This window comes from Rhyacophila brunnea, unplaced genomic scaffold (genome assembly GCF_057557595.1).
Source record: "Rhyacophila brunnea isolate RB1 unplaced genomic scaffold, BYU_Rbru_1.0 scaffold_214, whole genome shotgun sequence".
Taxonomy (NCBI): Eukaryota; Metazoa; Arthropoda; class Insecta; order Trichoptera; family Rhyacophilidae; genus Rhyacophila; species Rhyacophila brunnea.
The window spans coordinates 19643-28196 of NW_028232876.1; the positions used below are offsets into that span (position 1 = coordinate 19643).

At 25.5% G+C, this 8554-nt stretch overlaps 1 non-coding gene and 1 pseudogene across 1 annotated transcript; one reads left to right on the plus strand and one right to left on the minus strand.

The window, feature by feature from the left end:
• The first annotated feature begins 4268 nt into the window (after positions 1-4268).
• Positions 4269-4341, plus strand: TRNAV-UAC (transfer RNA valine (anticodon UAC)). Its single transcript has one exon. It is a non-coding gene; the product is annotated as a tRNA-Val (tRNA).
• Positions 4342-7323: 2982 nt separating this feature from the next.
• Positions 7324-8157, minus strand: LOC147070535 (dimethyladenosine transferase pseudogene; annotated as a pseudogene).
• Positions 8158-8554: the final 397 nt, after the last annotated feature.

The following is an 8554-nucleotide window of genomic DNA, read 5'->3' on the forward strand; positions in this document are numbered from 1 at the left end:
ATTGTGTAAAATTGTTCTAAAGCATAACATTATTTGTTATAATGGTTTAAAATAGAGTAAATTGGACGTATGCTCTAAGTTTATATTTTTAACATCAATTTAAGTGCATTAATGAGTGTATCTTAATTTTATCCATATTTTCTTACCCAAATAGGATAAATTTAATCTGACTATATAGTATAATTTTTTCTTGATTAACTTGTATAGACGTAAGTCTCTTAAACTATTATTTGAATTAGATTTATAGATATATCATCGAACCATTATCCTTTATGAACTTGTGAATATACAAATCGAATATCATCCGGGTGTTTGTATATTTTTACGTAGTTCTTCTTGCTTATAAAATAAATATTTATTTGAATGCAATTTTAAAGTTTTTATATATATTTTTAAATGAAAAAATATATATATAAACAAAAGAAACATATACTAGCACCATTTATGTGAAATATAAATCGGGATTTTAAATTAATATATGAAAAACAAACATAAAATGCATTCGCTGTGATTATTTATATCGATATGGATTAAACTAATTCGGTTGCATTGTAGCATATATTAATTTAATAAAAAAATGAAAGACTTAATCAATAATCCAAATTTATTTATCGCTATAAAGATAAACAATCTCTTCGATAGTTTCATTTGAACAACAAACATAATGATATTTATGGACTTTTGCGCAAAAAAAAGATAAAAAGTAAAATTGCCCTTCCGAAACTATTTTAAGTTAATATTTTATAAAACGTGGAATTGAAGGTTTCTTCATTTTCCAAATTTATAAAATATTAATTTACTGAATAGTGTGTAATCTAAATACCATCTATCACATTATAAAATGTAGAATATTTAAATATGCTAAGCTAAAATAATATATTTTTGAGCCAACCATAAGCCTAAAATCCATAATAACTGAATTAACCACTCTTATTAAGATAAACTGTAATAAAAACACGGTACATAATAAAAAATCTTATTAAGTATTCAAAAGAAATTCATCGGCAATTATCAATAGTAAATTATACCTCGGTGATTATTTGAATAAGATATGTATAAAAAATAATAAACTTTATTCAGTCAAATACTGCGCAGTAAGTTTCAAATATTTTTTTTGGTAAGTAGGAAAAAACGTTTTTTTTATATCAAAAATGTGCTTCATTCAGAAATGTTCAATCGATTTTGGTATTTTGAATACGGCAACAGATGTTTTATTTGATTTCCAAGTTCTGAAATTAAAAATTTCATTATATTTATGTTTTCGATGACGCCATATATAAATTATATTGAATAAAAACGAAAGTTGAGCAGTTTTAAAAATACATTATTTCAATTAAATATGGCATGACCGAATTTATATATATACGTGTATTTTTAGTTCAATTATTTTTATGTTAGATCTTAAATATGTCTGGTTCCCTAAATGGTATCTTATCGTATTGAATTGATGGGTTTTGAGATATATTATTCATGTATAAACTGTATTGCGATTTTAAATGTTAAAATAAAAATAGCCACTAAATACAGAGTAACAGCTTTTAAAAAACAATCCATTGTTTGAATTTCAAGATTTTAATCATATAACTTATATACATTATATTTTTATAATAATTAATCTCCTTAAAGAAATTAGGTCTTTATGAAGATTTGTTTTTTTATTAAAATTTTATAAAAAGCTATTTTTATTTTATTATAAAAAATATTCGATCGAGTGTGCTAAAATGACCAAAAGGAGCACCAACTACAAACTGTATAATTTCACCATTCGTTTTAAATAGACCAGAATTTAAATGCATTTAAATGAATATATTTTTATGAGTAAACTAAATAAAATGATGAATTATATATAATCATATCATAGCTAAACCATATTATTTAATTCTATTTCACTCTCGAATAAAATTTTCATTAATTTGTGCATTATAATATTAAAAATTTTTCTTTATGATTCTATTGAAATACCTGCTGAGAAACAAAAAAATATATTTTAGAGTACGATAAAATGCCACTAAAGAACATGCAAAGGTCTTCATCTATATCAAATTTAGCTTTATTATCTCAAGATCATTTTTAATTTTGCAGTGGGGATGGTTAAGTGAGTAACTATCCACATCTAGAAATTTTCGATTTTAATCAAGTGGTTCAATTCCCAAAATATATAGACATTTATAGATTACCAAACTGAAAGCTATATCCGCTTATCTGCAAGAAATGAGCAAAAACTGGTAGGCTAACAAGCCGGAAAGAAAAAATATTGCTTTTAAACGTACACTTGATTGGGGCACAGAAACACCTGACTCGATCTCAGAAATTCTGTGTGAGTAATTAAGGCCATTGTAGGTAAAATGGCATGTATACCCCAACAAGTTACCTTTTTTAAGTTATTAAATAAAAGCAACAAACTTTTCCAAATTTATTTAATTTTAGTAAATGCAATATGAAGTTTATTTTCCGCCTATCGATTGTATATGTATGATCTTGTGTATTAATGAACCAGACGCAATTTTTTCTTCGACAATATACCCATTTCATTATTTAATTTGCGTAAGAATTAAGCTAAGTAATTATTATTGCTCCGCTCCGCATAATATCTACCTATTTTTCGTCATATAAAACAAGATAAGAATGAAAAAAAGTGTTTGCACATAAAAATATTCATTATATTGTATAAAAATATAATTTCATTTCTTACCGAAAATATTAGGGATGATTCGAGGCATTATAAATGTGTGTTTTATGTATAAAGCCCACAAGAATTGAACATATAATTCAGCATACGTTTTTAACTTTTCATTATTTTTCTCTAGAAATCTAGATATGTTTATATTGATCCGCTCAACAAAGAGTAATCAGCACATTAAATAGCACAAGTTGAAAGTAAATTCAGCTTACGGTGAAAAAAAAACGCAATCTAAACTTTTTATATTTTTTGAATATATAGTTGGTTATTTTAAAACTGCCATTTCATCTAAATGTTCTTTTCTTTTACATTAACGATAATCTAATTAACATAATAAATTTATAATATTCAAAAATTTTCGCTTGTACTCTAAATATTAATTTAATGAGAATAACGGTAATAAAAATGAAGAAAGGTTTATTTATCGCAACGTATGATCCTATTAAGATCTTTGAACCTAATTTTTGATAAATAATCATCATCACGATTATTGTAAAAGGATTTTATAATTATGTTTAGAATTGAAAAAATTTGACTGCAAAAATAGTAAAGATTTAAATTAAAACTACCTTAAAGAAGGTGAGCAATATTATATTTTGTGCAATGAATAATTTTTTTCCAATAAATAAAAAATTTGTCTTTCTGTGTTGTTATTAAAACGTATATTCTTAAAAAAAAGTAATTTATTTTCTTGTTTTTATCAACCTTTCTTGAATAACCATACTTTTATCGTCGAAAAGATTGACTTTTTGGGACCCATCTCCTTTTTTGGTCATTTAATTTTTTAAATTAAAACCTTCGATTGCTCTATAGTGTAGATTTATTCAATGCATAGTCTTCAATACCTTCTATATGAATTCCATCGTTTCAAGAATTATTTGTCAAATGTTTTTCTCACCCTGGTTGTTTGTACATGTGCTTCAGTTGTATTAGCGTTCCTTATATACGGCATAAGTTAAATTAATGCAAAAAAAATTTATTAATGTGTTAATTTGATCACAGCTTTTAAAGTTCATCATATAAAATTTTGGATTGTTTTATAGAACAAGGAGTGATTACAAAATTACATAAAAAATATGTTGAGGAGTTAAAAATCCCGAACGAAGTAAAAGCATAAATGCAAGCTCTCACACTACGCAAGACACTTGGACTCATCTAATTTTAGAGAAGAAGAGCAGTTGATGAAGATAGATCAGGAAAGTGTCAAAAGATGCTTGAAGGAGTCGCGCAATATTCCCAATGGGCTGACCACGTCTAAATACATAAAATTAAAGAAAAGCAAATTAACACATAAATAGATGAATTCAAGTTCTACAGAACAAAATCACTTGATGCTTTTTTAAGCCCCATTCTTTTCATATTTTGCTCAGTGGGATTTTTTTTAAGACGCATTAATTTCAATATTTTTCCAATCTAATTGTTTATCCACGCAAAATCTAGCATTCCTAACTCTATAATATACGAAAAAAGCTTCTTTTATACACTGCCCCATGTTATTACACATGGCTCAATTCGTGTTATGTAGATTAAGACCATAATTACTCTAAAGATTAAATATAATATTAAATTAATACGCTTCTGTATGCAAGCCTTCATAGTGTAGTGGTTATCACGTACCCTTTACACGGGTAAGGTCCCCGGTTCGAACCCGGGTGAAGGCATTTTAATTGGGGGCAGGTCTTTAAATCTATAAATGTAGAGAATATGAATTTTTCAAGTCTCGATATAAAATTTTTCGCTATGAAAACTTAAATAGATGATATTTTCTTTATAATTAAATAAATTGTGAACAAGAAATACTCGTTAATACTTGATATAAAATTTTTTATGTGTTAATTTGATTTTCAGCCATTTAAGTTTGTTCAATATAGCTTTAAATCGTTATATAGAACAAATTTTCTCAATACTTCTTTTTCCATTATCATCTTTAAAATCTCTCATTGAATTTTCAACTTTAAATACTTAGTACTTAAATTGGTCCCTTAATCTTCTGTTTTGTGTGTATGCTTAAGTTGGTATTACTAGCTCCTTTATATACGACTTATGGTATTTTATGACCACACCCATCCATTTTATGACATATGATCTTATTCGCGTTATGGATTTTTAAATTAAGAGAGCATAATTTTATTTATAAGTACTTTCAAAATATTCCCTGATATTTTCTTTTCACCTGCATCTCAAAAAAATATAAAGTGTTTCTAATCTATTATAACAGAAATATATTTTCTTAAGGTATCAATTTAATTTACAAAATAGTTTGTTCAAGAAAAAGGAATCTAAGAATTAATTATTGTAGTAGAAAAAACTAATTTATACAAAAAACGATAAAAAATCCAAATTTCGTATATACCCGCGGCATAAATATATTTGTTATATTTTATTAATGTTTTATATTTTATTAATGTTTTATATTTTATATTTTATATTTTATATTTTATTAATTTTTTATATATAACTTTTATTAACAATCGGCTTGTCAATAAATATTGATATCATATAAGAGATACTAATTTATACGTTTACCGAATTCTTTACCCGCATTTAGTCTTTTATTTTTTGGGCAATTCCTGTATTTTTCATATGTTAAACATGACTTGTTTAAAATCTTAAAACAGAAGTAAAATAACGACATAAGTCGATAAACTAAAGTATATTTATGAAATCTTGACAAAAAAACTTGTAATTAAGAATTTTCAAGAAATATTTTGCTATAAAAAAGATATTGTAAATAAATTTAAGTTATTCTTATATTTTTAAAGTTGTAATTAGTTAATTTATTCATATTATTTTTTTGATCAGTATGTTCATATTTAAGAATAAGAATAGATAAAAATAAATTTCCTGTTATTAAAAGATATTTAAAAATCAAATTTATGAGAAATAAAGCGTATATATAATAAATTAATATTATTGTAGCATTCCTATCCTTTAAATTAAGAAATAAAATATTATAGTTCAACATAGAATATTTATTTATAAGAAAAGTTCTTTTATGCCCAAAATATCAGAAAAATTCATTCATATGTATATACAAACATATATGTATATTAAAATACAATAAGAGTTTGTGTATTATTTAACCTTCAAAGTTTTTTAGTCATTTTTTTTTATCTGAAGTAATTTCGATTGTGTTTTTAGGTATTTTAATAATTTATTTTTTTTTATTTATTATCTTTCCGCTTTAGTTTTGCGGTCTTGTTATGGTTTGCATTTGAAGTTTTATTTAAATTTTTTTGTTTTTGTAAGCATAGGTATTAAGCTTTTTTTGTAAATACATAAAAAAAAAAGGTATGTGATACTTGTATAATTTTTTAACGTTTAAGCTAGAACAACATAAAAAATAAACTGAATGAATTGATATCTAGTGCATTTTTGCGTAATAAAAGCCCAGATTGATAAATACATTTTAATAATGTATCAAATCACGTATATAAAATATCAAATCACGTGGAAACACTGTACGAATCGCATGTAAATAATTTATGATGAAGAAATTTTCCGATTCCAAAAGCATTGATCATGTATTTGGTAAATTTTTTTTAGGTGGTTAATATAACCTGGGGTATGATGTGTTCAATTTATCTCGATATTACTTAAGATTAAAGCGGGTTTTTTTGTATATTTCTAATTTAGAAGTATTATAAAATATAATTTTGAGGTTTTTGTAGAATAACATTTTGTTTTTTAACACCACAAGAATATCTGTAAAATAATTTATGGTTACGTGGTGTGTATTTTTTCTGCTTTCTCACTGCAATTATACTTCTTGCGATGATTTTTTTACAAAAACAAATTCAATATTAATATATTTTCTTTATAAAAATAGTAGAAGGCACAAAAGTTTGATCAGACCGTTCATATTTATTTAAATAAGAATACAAATCGCGAGTTTTAGTTTATTAAAATTTAAAAGGATGGTAAAACAAAAAAAAAATTTAAAAGGGATGATAAAACAAATAACATTTATGTTTGCTGGTTATTGAAAACATGCTCAATTATTTCATCAAAATATAAAAGAGGTTTTAGAAAAAAGATACTCAATTATTTAAAAAAATTAAAATGGGGTTTATATATAAAAGAAAAATTTATGCGAGCAGGTTATAGAAAATTTTCGTGAGCAGGTTATTGAAAAGTATTTACGCTTCTTACATTAACATTAAAAAAGAGGTTTATACGTGAGTAGGTTATAGATAAAAGATACATAATTATTTAATAAACATTTAAAAGGAGGTTTATATGTGTGCAGGTTATATAAAAATATAAACTCTTCTTATATTAACATGAAAAGGGTTATATGTGTGCAAGAAAATTTTCGTGAGCAGGTTATAGAAGGTATATACGCTTCTTATATTAACAATAAAAAAGTGGTTTATTTGTGAGCAGGTTATAGATAAAAGATACTTAACTATTTAATAAACATGTAAAAGGGGTTTATATGTGTGCAGGTTATATAAAAAGATAGACGCTTCTTATATTAACATAAAAAGGGCTATATGTGTGTAAGAAAATTTTTGTGAGCAGGTTATAGAAAAAGATACACGCTTCTTTATTAAAATTGAAAAGGTGAATGTGTGTTTGATAAAAATTAAAACCCAATCGAAATTTTTAATAATAATAATGGAGTTTTTAAAATGAATCTTTTAATTTAGATGGAGATCTTCCTTTTTGAATTCAAGTAAAAGCGCAAGAAAATCTTCAATATGCATTTTAGCAGCTCGCGCATCACCAAGCTCCGTCTTTCTTAAAACTTCGGAAACGATTTCCTCGACATCAATATCCCGATCAACCTTTTGTTTTAAAATATCCTTTATACCCTTTCCTTTAAAAATAGCCGCCAAAGTTTTATTTTTTCTAAGAAAACATATCTTAAGCAATTGATTAAATTCTTCAAGATCAATTGCAGGTCTACTTTTTCTTGGCTCAATTTTAACCACACTACTTTCAACTTTTGGTGGTGGTTTAAAGCTATTTCTATTTACTTTAATAATATGACTGGTATTTGCAAGAATCTGCACGGCTACACTCAATCGACAATAATTTTTATCTCCTGGGCGTGCTATTAGCCTATCACCAAATTCTTTTTGAAACATTAAATACGCAGCTTTAAATTTATAATTTAGCAATTTAAATGTTAGTGGTGAACTAATTTGGTATGGCGTGTTGCTTATACATAAGTCGAAATATGGAAAGTCGTGCTTAAGTGCATCGCCTACAATCAATTGGAATTTATTGGAGTATCCTTTTATTGCATTCACCTTTTTGATTAATTCGCTTGCTAAACGTGGATCTTTCTCATAACAAATAACTTTCTTTGCTTTTTGTAAGAGTTTAAGCGTGAGATTTCCTGTTCCTCCTCCAATTTCAAGGATTATATCCGTTGATTTGATCTTTGCTTTTTCTATTATTGTGTCGATAATCGAAAAATTTACCAAAATATGCTGTCCAAGATTTTTGTTGAAAAGTGGATTTGCCATTGATAGGCTTTGAAAATAAATAACAAATAATTAGAATTGTTGAAAACATAAAAATCATTTTTAAGAATAAAATAAGATGAAACAATTTTTATTTAATATATAAACTTGAAATCATCGATGTGGGCAATATCATCATCTTCCTCCCAGAAGCTCTTCTTCGCCTTTAATATTTCACGGAAATCACATTTCGTCGGCTTTACTTCTTCTTGGACCATTTCCATTATCTTACCATTTTGATGTAGATTTAAATATTCAGAATACATTAAAAGGGGATAGCAGATCTACAAAAATCCTGGATCACGAAGGATTCAAAATAAAATTTTAATGATGCGGCATTGATTTCGGTTTGAATGTTATAGATTCATAATTTATGTTATAAAATAGAATCAAAACCCCA